Raw genomic sequence first — 14038 nt, 5'->3', positions numbered from 1 at the left:
ACCCACCCCCAGCCACATTTCGGGAGTGACCCTGTGCAACCCCGGCTTCCCCAGTTTGCGGTGCAGGCGGTGTGACTTGGGGCAGACGGATGAACACAGCACTACCCGCTGTTCCTATTAACTAATAACAGTAAATTAAGGAGAGCCATCTTCATTCTCCTTGGCACTCCTGAAGTCGGGTGGGTCAGGATCACCCCCCCGAAGGGCAGAGCGATTCTCCATGGGCACACAATGGTTGGGAGGCAGAGGAGACCCCGTGGCGCTGGGCTGCAGATGGCAGGGAGCAGGTCCGGATGCTCGGCATGGCTGCCCCGGTGGTCACTGGGGATTGCTCACCCTATCCCTGGGCTGGGAGTGGGCCCCTCGCCCTCCCTGCACCACCAGCAGCTCCGGACCCCACAGCTGCCCTCACCCTGCGTACTCTGGGGCTGCATCATCCCTGGGTGAAATCTGGGGGTGCTTGCGGACCCCGATCCTGAGCTGGGCTGAGCCCTGGGGCTGCCCTGGAAGCAGGGCGCTGCCTCACACCCTCCTCACCCTAAATCCTCCTCACCGCTTCCCTGCCCAGCCACATCTCCCTGGTTCACTCCCTGCTCCTAAGCCAATTTCCTCCAGCTCAGAAACTTTATTGCCCCCTCTGTAAGGAATATACGGCGTCTTTTTAACATAAAATAAAACTCTAAAGCAAACAATGAAGTTTCAATAAAACAGAGAAGCCCGCGGGTCTCCAGGCCCCCCTCTCCCAGCTGTATTAGCAGCTCTGCTCATGAGAGGGCGTGCGGAGCCCGGCTCAGATGGCTCCAGCGGGGAGAAACATGCTTTATAGCCGCCTGTTGTCATCTAACGTGAACCCTCCTGCTGGATTATTTATTTATGTATTAGACATGGATCAAATTGGTTAAATCCGAGTGAGAGGCAGTAATGCACAATAAAGCAGCCGGCGCTGGATACGAGGGGGCTGCGTGCACCGTGGCCTTCCAATCAGGAGCCAAAAGGTGCCATTTTATGGCTCCTAACGATGGCAGAGCCCAGTTAAATGAATCCCCATTAAAGGAATAGACCTTCTCAAAGTATAAAACATTGGTGTGAGCGGCTTTACTGGGTCCCTGCTGCTCACTGTATGACCGCCTGGCGCAGGCATTTAACGAGAGGAAGGGTCTGAAATAAGTTGGAGAGTCACCTTGGCTCATCCTTGCCTTCCAGCAGGACACAGTGTATGTGACTGGAGGGAGCGGGGCTGTCACCGGGACATTGCCTGCCCTTTTCTTCAGCCTTCCTATAGGAGGTGGGGGAAACTGAGGAACGAGGGACAAGTCAGAGCAGGCCAGTGCTATGGGGCATCCCCTACCTCCCCAGCTTCTCCAGCCACGGAGAGCTCTCCCATTTGCAGAGCCAGGAGGAAAACCCAGCCAGTCTCTTCTCCAGACTTGGACCGCTCCCGACAGCTCCCGGGCAGAGCCCTGGCAGACCCCAGGCACCTCGGCTCCTCATCCCCACCGCCCTTCTGCTGGGGAGGACACACTGTGCAGCCCGTGCAACTGGGAACATCTTCCCCTCTCCTCCTTCCCTTGTGTTTAAATAATGCCCAGAACCCAACCCAAACCCAAACAACCAGCTCCCGCTGACCCTTGCGGGAAAGGTCGGCATTTCAGTAATTCCACCTTCCTCTTGGAGCTTTTCCACTTTTGTATAGCGGGGGCCCAAAATAGCCCAGGAGCGTTCCCGACCACCTGCTATTTATAACCCCAACTTCGCAGCAAAACAATGGAGCTGTCTGAGTCTCCCTCCCAAAATAAACAGGCAGCCTTTGAGCGGACGGGAAATCCTGCTGGATCCCCGCTGTGGGGTGTGCAGATGGACGGGTAAACAGGCTGCCCTCCACCCTACTGTGCCGCATCCCCGCTCCCAGCCCAGGCCACTGCCGTGGGGCCCACGAGCTCCCCCCGCCTGCCACCCACAGCTTGGGCTGGTGGGACAGGGATGCTCTTGGCAGCACCGGAGGGTGAACCAGAGGTTGAGCACCCCCGGGTCTCTGCTCTCCAGGGAGCCCAGGGGTGTTTGTTTGCTGGGGGAGGTGATGGAGAGTGCTGGACCACAGTGCTGGGATGGGCAGCCTCGGACCAGGAGGTGCAGCTGAGGCCCTGCCTGGGGACCAGCTCTGTGGCACCAGGCTGGTAGCTTTTTTAACCTCCTGCATGCCCAGGTCCTTGCTCCCTGCTTGTTCTTCAGGGCTTTTCCATGGGGTGCATGTTCCTAAAGCAGAGGTGACTTTGGATTTTCACAGCCCGAGCAACCGGGAGGGATCTCAGGCCATAGGAAGGCCTTGCTGCCTTCCACGGCCACTCCCAACCCCAGTCCAGGCCAGCATGAGAAATGAGCAGCAATGGCCTTACCCACCAGCTACACCAACGATACGGCGATGAATTCCTGCCAAGGAAGGACGTGACAGCCGTCACCTTGCATCCCCGTGACAGCAGGGGAAGATCCCCTTGCTCCAGTGAGCACTGGAGGCTGGTGCTCACGCCGAAGCAAGGGCTTCCAGAGGGGCAGAACAGGGACCCGGACACGCAGCCAAGTCCCTGACATACAGATTGCAAAGCAGGAGACAGAAGGAGCCCTGGCTTCTGGCCCAAGGGGCTGACAACTGCGCTTTTGCAGGAGCAGGGCTAAGTGTGAGTGACAGGCAGAAGGGAGGGATCATCTCCCGTGCCAGCAGGACACCTACGCAAGCCTCCCCAGATCTGCGAGACCCGCTGCATGCCCGCAGTGCCACAGAGGCTGCCGGCGGATGCGTCTCCCCAAATCAGCGGCGGCCACATCCGCAGCGTGCCCCGGAGCCCAGCACATGCCCACGCTGTGGTGGTGTCTCAAGCCGGGCAGTGGTACCCAGCTCCGTGGCGTAGGATGTTGGGTTGTGGGGAGGGAGAGGATGGGCATCGTGAGTCCTTAGGTTTCATCTGTGAATGCAAAGGTGGAGGGAGACGTGTACATCCCGCCTCTCCTCTCCACAGCAGGGGCATCCTGGTACCCATGAAAAAGCAAAGGATGCCGCACTGTGTGTGTGGCTGGACCATGCTGGGGTGTAGATGCTTACCCCGCTCGAGGGAGCAGAGGGCATTGATTTGCTCAGGGCAAAATGAAGGGTCCAAACCCCGAGCGGGCTGGACCCGCGCTTGCCCCAGCAACGAGTGCTCCCCGCTCTTCCCTCCCTGCCCTGTGCCAAACCTGCTCCTGGGAGCCCCTGAATGGCTCTTTTCAGGCTTTTGTTTTTTGGCAGCTGTGTTTTTGTTTTCTTTGCCCCTCTCTCTCCCCTTCACTCTCTGGTTACTCGGTAGGCTCAGCTCCAGTGTTTACCCTCCTCGGCTCTGCCGTGCTTTCCCCACTGCCGACCCCCCGCTCGCCAGTGCCAGAGAGATGAAAAGGCCTTGGTGCTCCCGCTGTTTGCATGGTCTCCTGGGCTTCGCGGAAATGTTTAACTCCAAGTGTTGAAACTGAATATTTCCTGCTCTGAAAGCAGAGGGCTCGATGTGCAGACATACCCCTGCATGGAGGAATTTGTCCACGGGCTCCGTCGGAGGGCATCTGCAAACGGATCCCAGCCCAGGTGGGGACTGAACCGAACCTGCCTGATCCCGCTGGGGATCGAGGGCCAGATCCTGCCCTCAGTTTCACCGATATGGATCCAACGTAATTCCCTGAGTCAGGTATGGTTCACCATGAAGTGACCGCTAATGGGACCCAGGCTCTGGGCTGGGAGCTGGGCTCAGGTACCAGCAATGCACACGTGGCACCTAACAGGCATGAAGGCATGAAGCCATCCCTGCTCCCACGCTGTGTCTGTGCTCTGGGATGGAGGGCTGACAGCACCACGAGGCATTTGTGGGCCAGGACTGGGTCACTTGGAAGGGAGAGCTTTCCCCTCACAAGCAGAGTGGGAAATGCTGTTTTGGAGAGCATTTAAGTGAGGAAAAAAGGGACTCTGCCTGCCAACAGCCATGACAGCACGTGGTTTTTACTTCCGAGAGCATTTAAGTGAGGAAAAAAGGGACTCTGCCTGCCAACAGCCATGACAGCACGTGGTGTATACAGTCCCTTGTCACTACACAGCACGGAGTAAATGATGCTCCTAAGTCACTCTGAATGAGCAAAGTTTACAAGGTGTGAGGGCCCGCTCTGCCCAGGAGCTCAGCAAGTTGCCAAATGAATGAAATAAATTGTTTATAATTCAATTGCTGAGCTCTGCTGATGGCTTATTGCGCAGCCAGGTGCCTCCCCAGGGGCTGCCACCGTGGGTGGCACAGGCAGCGGCAGCGGGTAGGGAGCACTGATGGGGACACATTCCCCGCTGGGGATGTGCTCGCTCTTTCCTAATGGCCCTTCACTGGGCAGACCCCAGGGCATCTGCCCAGGTTTTGGGGCATCTTCTCCCCACGCTGTCCTTCCTCGCAGCCATCTGAAACTTGCCCCCGGGAGGACAAGCTCTTTTCTCCCAACTCCTGATTTCTCCTATCTCAAACTGTTTTCCACTTGTCTGAGTACCAAACTCCCCCTCCTCTGAGATGCCTCCCTCCATCTCGCCCTCCTATTTCCTCTCTCTCCCTCTTAAACACTCCATCATTTAAACCCAATCAAAGCCAGTTGATCTGAAACTCTTCTGAATAGAAATGACCCCATGCTGGGGCCCCGCAGCCCAGTGCGCCGCTTCGGGGGCCGTGCTGAAACCAGGTGGGTGGTAATGGAAGTGCTGACACAGGCTCCTTGACAGCATCGCCACTGCCAGCGCCTGTAATAATCCCTCCCGGCTCCCCCTCAACTCAGTTTCCGCGGCGATTATTTTCCATTCGATGATGGGCTTGCTGTTATTTGTGTACTGATAGCAGATATCTCGTGTGACAAGCCTCCTTTCCTTCCAGCTCAAAAAACAATAATTCAAAGAAAGCCCCATATTAGCTTGGAAATAGCCAAACGCTCGTGCTTCTCCCGGTGAGCCTGTGCCGCAGCCGATGAGGCTCGCAGAGCCCTGACAGTAAGTGGCAGCCAAGGGGCTGCACCACAGCTGGGGGAGGATGACAACGGTGGGGCAAGGAAGACAGAGATGGCTCATGTGTCAGTGCAGAGCACCCCAGAATAACAGCAGAGGCAAAAAGTATTCGGTAATAAAGTGAGGGAGCAGGAATAACATTGCTCATCGTTCTCCCATCTGCCTGTTATTTACTGGTGTGCTCCCAGTGCCATCCCCACGGGGCTGTGTCCTGCCTGCTGGACGTCACCTTGGATCCTGCTGGTTTTGACTGGGGCCAAAAGGTACGTGGCCCCCAAAAACCTGCACAGGGGGGTGGCTTGAGGTCAGGGCACATCCCGCTCCTTCCAGCAGGCCCTTCCCCTCCCTTGGGCTCCTGGCTGGCTGTGGGATGCCCTGGATCCTGCCCCTCCTGCACTTGCTCTGCACAGGGCGGTGGAGAGCCAGGCGCCAGGGACAAGCGATGGGCAGTGAGGTGACTCCCGGTTCGCGTGCTGTGGCTGGGTTCAGCATCTGGCCGTAACTGCACCCACAGCACGACCTAACTCTGCAAACACCTCACAGTGCAGCGAGTGCATTCAGATCACTGAGGAATCACCCTGCATCGAGCAGACCTGCCCTTCCCTGGAGCACATGTGTTTTGGAGGCCTGTGCAGGCGGGAAGGGAGCAGAGGTCTGGAAAAGTGGCTTTTCATGTAAGAAAAGGCTTTTGAGGAGTCACTTCTCCACTCCTGCATCACAGTGCAAAGCTGCCGCAGGGCACCAGCAGAAGCTAGACTCAGATTGTGCTGGGCACGGCATGGGGCCACTCCTTCCTTGAATATAGCAGAGAGGGGCACAGGGATGGGTGACAGCCGGTTTTATACAGCTGGGGTGTATAAAACACATAGAGGCACAGACAGACCGAGGGAACTCTACAACCTCATGAGCAAACTGGGGCACAGCGAAGAGCTGAACTCAGCCCTCTGCATCCCCGCCAAGGGCCTGATCCCCAGCACTGCTCCCTGCTAAGGTGCCCACACTGCCAAGCAGCTTAGAAAATACACCTGCTTCTCCTGATGCTAAAAACTACGGAGGGATCTGAGGCAGAAAAGATTGCTAAAATATTGATTTCCTTCCACAGAAAAGAGTTGCTCTTGTAGCTGCCTCTCCAGGCAAGCTGGATACTGGAGAGGACTGGTGTAAACTGGTGCAGTGCTGCTGCCACGCAGCTAATGCCAGCTGGGGTGATCCCATGGGTCGTTCAGTGAAAATGTGTGTTCAAACAGCACCCTGGGCTCTTCAGAGGCTGTTGCATGTCTCGTCGGGTCCGGCACCACGTTTCTCATGGTGGGTGGCAGCCTGGCAGCGAGGAGAGGTGAGGAGCTCCTCCGAGCATCCAACCCCACCACTCGCGATTCCGGCCCTGGCTCTCCATCTGCGGAGATCACGGCTGCCCGGTGCGGGGCAGAGGAAGATGGATTGAGCTGGGCAATAATTTAAGAAACTGAGTGAGTCTGTACATCCAATCACTTTACAAATCAGGGGAAAAGGAGAGAGGAGGAAAGGCAGGAGGGGGGGGGAGAAGTGAAAAGGCCGTGCAGGGAAATGCATCACAATTACTGTCTCGGCTCTAATGAGGAGCCTGTCATGAGGCTGTCATCCTGCGGAAAGCCACCTACTCAGAAAGATTCAATAAAAAAGTAGCAGAGAGATAAAAAAGAGATATTTTTCTGCCCTTGCTAATATTCTTTTCATTTGTCCCAGCACAAAATAAGATACTGCACTTAACCGGCTCGGTTAAAATGAAAAGCGGGGGGGGGGCGGGAAGGGAGCAGCATTGATCAATACCACTAAAAGCCGGGAGACACGGTGATGGAGTGCAATTTTTTTGTCTGTGCTGAAGCATAGCAGAGGCCCGGGCGGGGTAATTTATGATTCGCACGCATGCTGGCTAACTAGAGGCTGACAAGACAATGAATCCTCGATGAGAGGGCTGTGGGCCGCCGGGAGAGCTGGAAAGGGAGTGTGACAGGGACCTGGAAGGGAGAGGAGAAGAGGAGGGCTGGGACAGTCTGTGGCCCCGTCTCTCCATGGCACTGCTCCTGGGCTCAGTGCAGCTCCACAGAGCGGAGCAGAAACGCCTCCCTGAGCTTCACAAGAGAAATATAGAGGAACGCCGAGAGCAAGCCAAGGGGTTGCGCTGCCTCCGTCCCTGCCCTCCTCCCTCACGGCTCCCAGCCAGGCAGGCCGTCTGTGCCGGCTTCCCCCGAGGAAGCACATCAGTGCCCGGCTGTGACCCACGATGGGCTGGAGATGGACCAAAGTGGGACAGCGGGGACCAGGGACAGAGACAGATGATCCCTCTGCGCTCCAGCTTCTCTGATGGGTGCTGGTATGAGTCTGGGCAAGCTCAGGACCACAGAGCTGGACCTTCCTGCTGCCACCCATCCTCTGCCCTGGCAGCGAAACTGGAGCCTCCTCCAACCCACTGCGTCGTCTCCAAAACACACAAGTCCTGGGGAACAGCTGGGTCTCCCCAGCACCAGTGGGGTCCCTGGCTTCAGCTAACATGGCACAGCAGAAACACTCCTGGGGGCATCCTACAGCTCTGTCCCTCCAGCCTGGGGGACCTCCTGGAGCATGATGCACCTTCTTCCCCCACATCCTTGAGCTGCCCTCCATCCCATGGATCTTGTCACACCATGCAGCCAAGACTGGCCAGGCTGTGGACAAACCACCCAGAGCCAGTGGGACCCAGGGACCATGCATGCAATTCTGCAAACACTGTGGCCCACAGCCAGTCCTTCCACAGCGGGGCTTGCGAAATGAGGCACTGGGACCCAGCATACTCCCCAGCAGGCAAGGCAGCCAGGCAGAAGACCCCAGGGCTCTCTTGCTGCCTGCACCATGTGTGCAGCCATGGCTGGACCAAGTGCAGGGAATGGCTCTGCCTCCTCACTATCCCTCCTCCTCCTCCTCGGCCACCTGGCATGCCTGGGGTTATGCACCCAGGGGTGGCAGCTGGGTGACATTCACCAACAGGCCTGGCCTCTGGCCCTGTTTGCTGTTCCAGGGGTCACTTTTTGTCCCTTGCTGAACCAGTACCCCAAACTGGGGTTCCTGCTGGCCCGGTGGGAGAGAGCGGAGAGGAGGAGCTGCGTAGCTGCATCGCCAGCGCATGCCTTGATTATCCATGCTCTGCATCAGTTCTTGGGATGGGGGCTTACTGTGGGTCCCCCTGCAGCCCAGAGAGGCACCCTGAGAGGGGCTCCAGCCCCATCCTGTCCCCGCAGCAGATGCTTGCAGGCAGCCATGTGTCTCCATGCCCTTGACTTGGAGGACAGCCTGTGAAGTTGGTGATATACTGATCCGTCTATAATTTGAAGGGGTGATGGGGTAGAGTCTTTCCCTGCCTCCCACCCACTCCCTCCCCCCACTTTCCGGCTCCTCTCATCTCCTCCCTCGGGGGTGTGTGGGGCACATATCGAAAACACAGATATTGAACTGTCAAAACTATTTCCTACAAGAAAATAGATTCATCAGCTTGCAGCACGCAGGGTCATTGCCACATTTTCCCCTCGCGCCAGCACCTGCACATGCCGGCGCATACCCAATGCCTCTTCGCAGCACCGGCACTTTAGCTTGTAGCTCAGGGCCCTTAAGTGACTTTGAGAAATGGATAATCGATTATAATTCCACGGGCCTCTCTGCAGATTTATCCGGAGAATGTATAAAAGCCAGGGCTTGGGAGAAGCGGGTCCTTCTGGCCAACACGTCGATTGCCTGCGCTCTCCATGCCCGGCTCGGAAAATCGCATCCCAAGCACGACTCTGTTTAATCCATCAGTACACAATCAATGCACTCTGTAATCAACTCTTGATCACTTAATTTTACACATGTTGGCTGAATCCCTTTGTTTAATCACTAGATCAGGCTGCCTTGTTGCACTGCCCCCTCCCTGCTTAACCCTCCCTGACCCTCGTCCCCCCCCGCCGGCACCACCAAACACAGCCAGGAGCCTTCATTTCACCTTGAGGAAGAGCTCCCGTGAATTTAGAGAGCCGTGAGATGGCAAAGGAAGGGCAGAAAGGAAAACAGAGGGAGTGAAAAAATAACGCCAGAGAGAAAGAAAATATTTTCCCTTCTGTGTCTTCCTAGAGCTTATCCTGGCCATTTCCACCCACAAAACAGAAATCTCGGCTGGGATTTAAAAGGGGGCTGGATGTTGGGATATGCGCACCGAAGGCCTGCAGTATCGCAGGGAGAACAGGCACATCAGGGTGTCACTGGGCAGATGCACCGGTACACGACGGGCACCCATCACGTGGCTCCCCAGGCTGCATCTAGCCCCTCCAGCATCCTCCCCACCCCATTATTATTTTGACTGTTTTAGCAGCCGAGGCCATTAAGAGCATCGGTTCTTGATCTTTCCCTCCCAGAGGCATCCTTGGGAACATCGCTCCCATCTCGCCTGGGTTCATCTTCCTTTTTATGGCAAGAGCACGACCCTTGGGTTGCGAATGCATGTAAACGCAGCTATTTGGCATTTTTAGCATGATTTGTGTCGGTAGCCTGATGCCACCTCACCCTTCACACGTGCTCCGCCGGCATGCCAGGGTCAGCGTCTGGGGGATGCTCATAGGTGGAGATGTCTGACTGCCCGACATTGAAATGCGCTGGGATTTTGCATGCGTGCACCTCATCCTGCTGTTGAATAACCCTTTCCAAGAAAAGTTTGTGGCATTTTTAACTGTGTGATGAGAACCTGAAGGCTCAGAGATAGGGGGACCATGTACTTGCAATCCAAACGTGGACCATTTTGACCGGCCACATAGGTCACGCAGCACGTTCCTCCTACCTGAGCAGCACAGCGGTCATTCATAACCTGGTTAAATCTTCCTTTTTAAAGAGGCCTTGATGCCGCCTTTAATTTGGCACGTGGAGTAACTGCTGCTCATGCTTGCAAGCATAAACGATGGGATATGCTTGAACAAGAGGGATCTGGAAGCGCAATTGCCAGGGGAGCGTGCAAATGTTAGCTTTGCACAGGAAACTCGCACAAAACTGCATGTTGACACCAAGAGGCCAGTTGTAGGACAAAGCAGGCGCGGATGTTTAAAGAGAATTCCAGTTGCTATCCTATAGCAAATAGTCTTCAAAGAGCCCCTGGAGCTCTCGGCTTCTCAGCATGGAAAGAGGAGCTTGTACAAGATGAAACGCAAATAAATAGTTTACCATAGAAAAGATATCCAAGGCAAAGAGCGAGATGCAAGTTTTAGATCTCACATTAGCCAGCTGGGGTTTTATTGGTCCCCAAGTAAAAGCTGTAAATAAAATACAAACCTAACCTGCATATTGTCAAACTACATTTAAAAAAAAAAAACAACTTAATTGCACTCAAGAGCACCAAGGGGCGACCTGGTGCACGGCGCATCACAAGGCAGCCCGCAGAGCTGTTAGTAAAGTGTAAATCCAAGAGCTGGAGAAGTGGAGCCTTTTACCTTGGGATCTGCTGACAGGCACAGATTACTCTGGCTTTGCTAACATAGCTCATTCTTGCCCCAGAAACTCTTGGTAAAGCGTTGGTAAGAACAGAGAGCACAAAAAGCTCTCTCCCCTGCTCACACTGACATCGGTGCCAGGGAGGAAGGATGGGTGGTGGGTGGGATGCTGAGACCCCGTCTCCCTGTTTCCAGGATCCTGCCTGGCTGGTAGGGAGTGAAAGTGATGCTGCGCTTCAGGGAGGCACAGTCCAGGTGACAGGGACAGCGTGTCCAGCCAGCATTAGCCAGCAGGGAATGGGTGAGCAACCAGAGCATCTTCCCCTCCTGTCCTGACTGCTGAGGGCTCCCAGGGGCTCCTGTGCCAGCCTCTGCAGTGCTCCTGGGGAGCTCCAGAGCAAGGACAGGTCTTCCCTCCACGTCAGGCTCTCATCCCTCATATGCAGAGCTTAGCTGCTCTTTTCATCCACTTTTCCTTTCCACTGCATTCATTCTTTAAACCTTAATAGAGGCCGATATGTTGACAACATCAAAATCAGCCCACCTTGCTTAGTTTAAGGAACTGCTCTTCCCAGCAGATCCACGCTTGGGATCTTGTCTGGGCTTCACCTGACCACAGTCTGCAGGGCTTTTTCCCCAGGGTCTGCACTTGTTCAAGGTGGTCTGACTTCTGCGGGAACAGGCAAAGCCAGACCAGGTCACTCTGTCCCTCGAGTCCCTGGCCAGGGGATCAAAGGGTCACCCCGCCTGGGGTCTGCCACCGAACCAGAAAAGGGACAACTTGCTTTGGCCAGGGGTGATGCTGGGTTGTACAACAGTCGCTCTTCAGCCAGCCCCTTCTGCCCACCTCCTCCTCGTCGCATGGCACAACACACACTCTTTGGGTTGGGGTCCTGCTGTGCTGAAGCAGGGCAGGATGAGGCCTTACAGTCACGTCCAGGGGACCAGGCAGCATCTCTCCTGCCAGCACTGCTGGGGAGAAGGTTGCACCAGCCAAGCTGTCCTCACACCCCGTGGAGCAGACCCTTGCCATGGCCAGGCAAACCCCACATGGATTTATTTGCTGCCTCCAGACCCTGATTGCACATCACAGGCAATCAGGGATGATGCTCGGCCCCGGAGAGCTAAGTGCCCAAGCAGAGCGTGCAGGAGGGGAACTCAGGCAGGGACGGGATGTGCCCAGGTGGGAAGAAGATAACGGCAAAGCTGGGGATGGGTTTACAAATCTTGGCCCAGCAGCAGCGAACCCTCTAGGAAGAGCAGGAAAGACCTCGCTGCAAGCCACCGCGGAGGAGACCGAGCAGAGGGCCAGAGGGGAGCCTCCCCTGCTGTCGCCCACATGCCAGCACAGGCAATGACAGTGTCACATCCCTTCCACCATTTTCAGGTGGAGGGAGGGAAATAAGAAAAAAAAAAGCAAAACAACCTGCCAAGGACTAATTAATATTTAATTTACTGCAAAATGTACTTATTATTCCCAAGTAATTGGCCGACTGCACAGCTGTGACCACTAATGAATAGAGGGGGGACAAGATGCAGGGACAGGAGGCGGGTGGGGGGAGCTCAGGGGTGGTGGTGTCTTTGATCAGACCCTGCTGCCTGCCTTTAATGTGCATAATAAGAAAACTTAAACAGCTTTGATTTTTTTTTTAAGATCTAAAAATGGCCGTGATGCCACTAATGGATTGCGTTTAGCTTATTGCACTGTAATCGCCCTATTATCGCTGCAACTTTAACGAGGGGGGAAAAAAAAGACTTTGGAAATAGGTTGTTGAATAACACTGCTGCTAAACACAGAGAAAACAGGCAAGTCCTGCTTATTGTGATTCCTTGCATAGATTGCCAATACCTGAGGCACTCAGCATCCCTGTCTCTATTGCCACTTTTCGCTCCGTGATTGAACTATTGGCTCATTTAACTCTAAGGACGGGAAATATTTTTTTACTTGCTAATAGAAGTGTGGCTCGGCTGTGGCCCAGCGTAGATTTTTAGATCAGTTTTTCTTGATGGCTTATTCTGCGGAGAGAGTTAATTTCACCCCAGTGCAGAGTGCTTAAGTGGGATTTAAGTGGCACGCGAGTTTTTCGCTGACCCTTTCACACAAGGTGAAATCTGTCCTGAGAGCCTCCCCTCCCCAGAGAGGGATGCTCAGCACGAGGCGGAGACGCGTCCTGACGCTTCAGCCTCTTAATCTGCTGCTGGGATCTGGTGTTTCATACGCAGTCCTGACCTGCACAGGCACAGCTTCTGGGGACAGAGACGCCCTCATCCCCATGCCCCGGGGTGCCTTGGCTGGAAATGCACAAGGAAATGCGCCTTTGCTAGGTGGAGAGGATGTGGAGGAGCATGGGGAAGGGATTGAAAGTCCTGATTTCTCCCTCTTTCTGGATCCTGACCTGCCCAGACCCTTGCTGTTCCCTCCCATGAGGGCCGCAGTCGCTGTAGCCATCACTTTTTCCCCAGGAGGCCAAGAAGACCAGGGCTGCCTTCCTCTTGCCCCAAACTTCACCCCTCCTCTCCTCCACCGCATCCCCCACCCCAATTAAAGGTCTGGCGGTGGGTCCGAAGGCTCCTTCAGCTTTATGACAGCACTGAGACCTCGGGCCAAGTTCCCATCCCGCTTCCACGGGTGTAAATCCAAAGCAACTTCATGGACTTCAACGGCATGAAAGCCAGATCAGCACTTGGCACCTCAGCGCCTCTCAGCATCCAAGTCTGTCGAGCGGCGGGCCGGGAGACGTGCCGTCACGGCCGCCCGCTGCTCCCGCCCCGTGGCTGGCTCTTCCCTCTGGCTAAAGCAAACAGCTCATCAGACACTGTCCCGGGGAGGCTGTGCCGTGGCAGGCGGCCATGGCACACAGCAGAGGGGGGAATGGCCCCGGCAGGGGAGAGGTGTGAATCATGAAAGCAAAGAGGAGACGGAGCACACACACCCTGCGAAGCCATCGAGCGGCTGGAGGGAGATCAAAGAAGGGCGGTGGGAAGGATCAGGGGTTGGCAGAGCTACACCTGCAGCTCAGCGGAGCGAGGAGTGATGCTCCTGACCTGCCGTGGGCCCCACATGTCTCTGTGCAGGGATCTCGTGCTGAGACAATAGCCTGACACCTCTCTATCCCTCTGCGAGGGACCTGTGCTGGTGGCTTTCCTAGCCGGTGGGGACAGTGGCAGAGCAGGCTGGTGCATGCAGCTTTCAGAGGGTGGACCTGCTCTGCGCAGTCTAACATGCAGATGCACAGGGAAAAGGCAGGGTTGAGCTCGGGAAGTGCATCCCCATGGGTCATGCAGTCCCTCTGATGGAAACGTGGGCATCTTGCTGCTCATACATGCCTAAAAAAAGGTTGAGCAGGGCAAAAGGAAACACACAGCTGGGAGCACACAGCTGCATGTAGGTTTTCCCATCTGGAATAAAAATATCTGCATCTCCTGCAAGGGAAGCAGCCATGCTGGACAAGGTGCTGGCAGAGCTGGGATGAACTGGCACCGTCACTCCCAGCCTGGGCAGCACAGGCAGGGGCTGCTGACGGGGCGGCCACCG

The 14038-nt window shown here is 55.7% G+C and overlaps 1 protein-coding gene across 1 annotated transcript in view; it reads right to left on the bottom strand.

Annotated features, from left to right (window-relative positions):
* RNF220 (ring finger protein 220) overlaps window positions 1-14038 on the bottom strand; it is a 242851-nt gene that overhangs the window by 88770 nt on the left and 140043 nt on the right. The gene's annotated exons all lie outside the window — the stretch shown is intronic.

Source organism: Aptenodytes forsteri, unplaced genomic scaffold (genome assembly GCF_000699145.1).
Source record: "Aptenodytes forsteri isolate BGI_AS27 unplaced genomic scaffold, ASM69914v1 Scaffold119, whole genome shotgun sequence".
NCBI classification, from domain to species: Eukaryota; Metazoa; Chordata; class Aves; order Sphenisciformes; family Spheniscidae; genus Aptenodytes; species Aptenodytes forsteri.
This window is presented reverse-complemented; position numbering and strand designations above follow the sequence as displayed.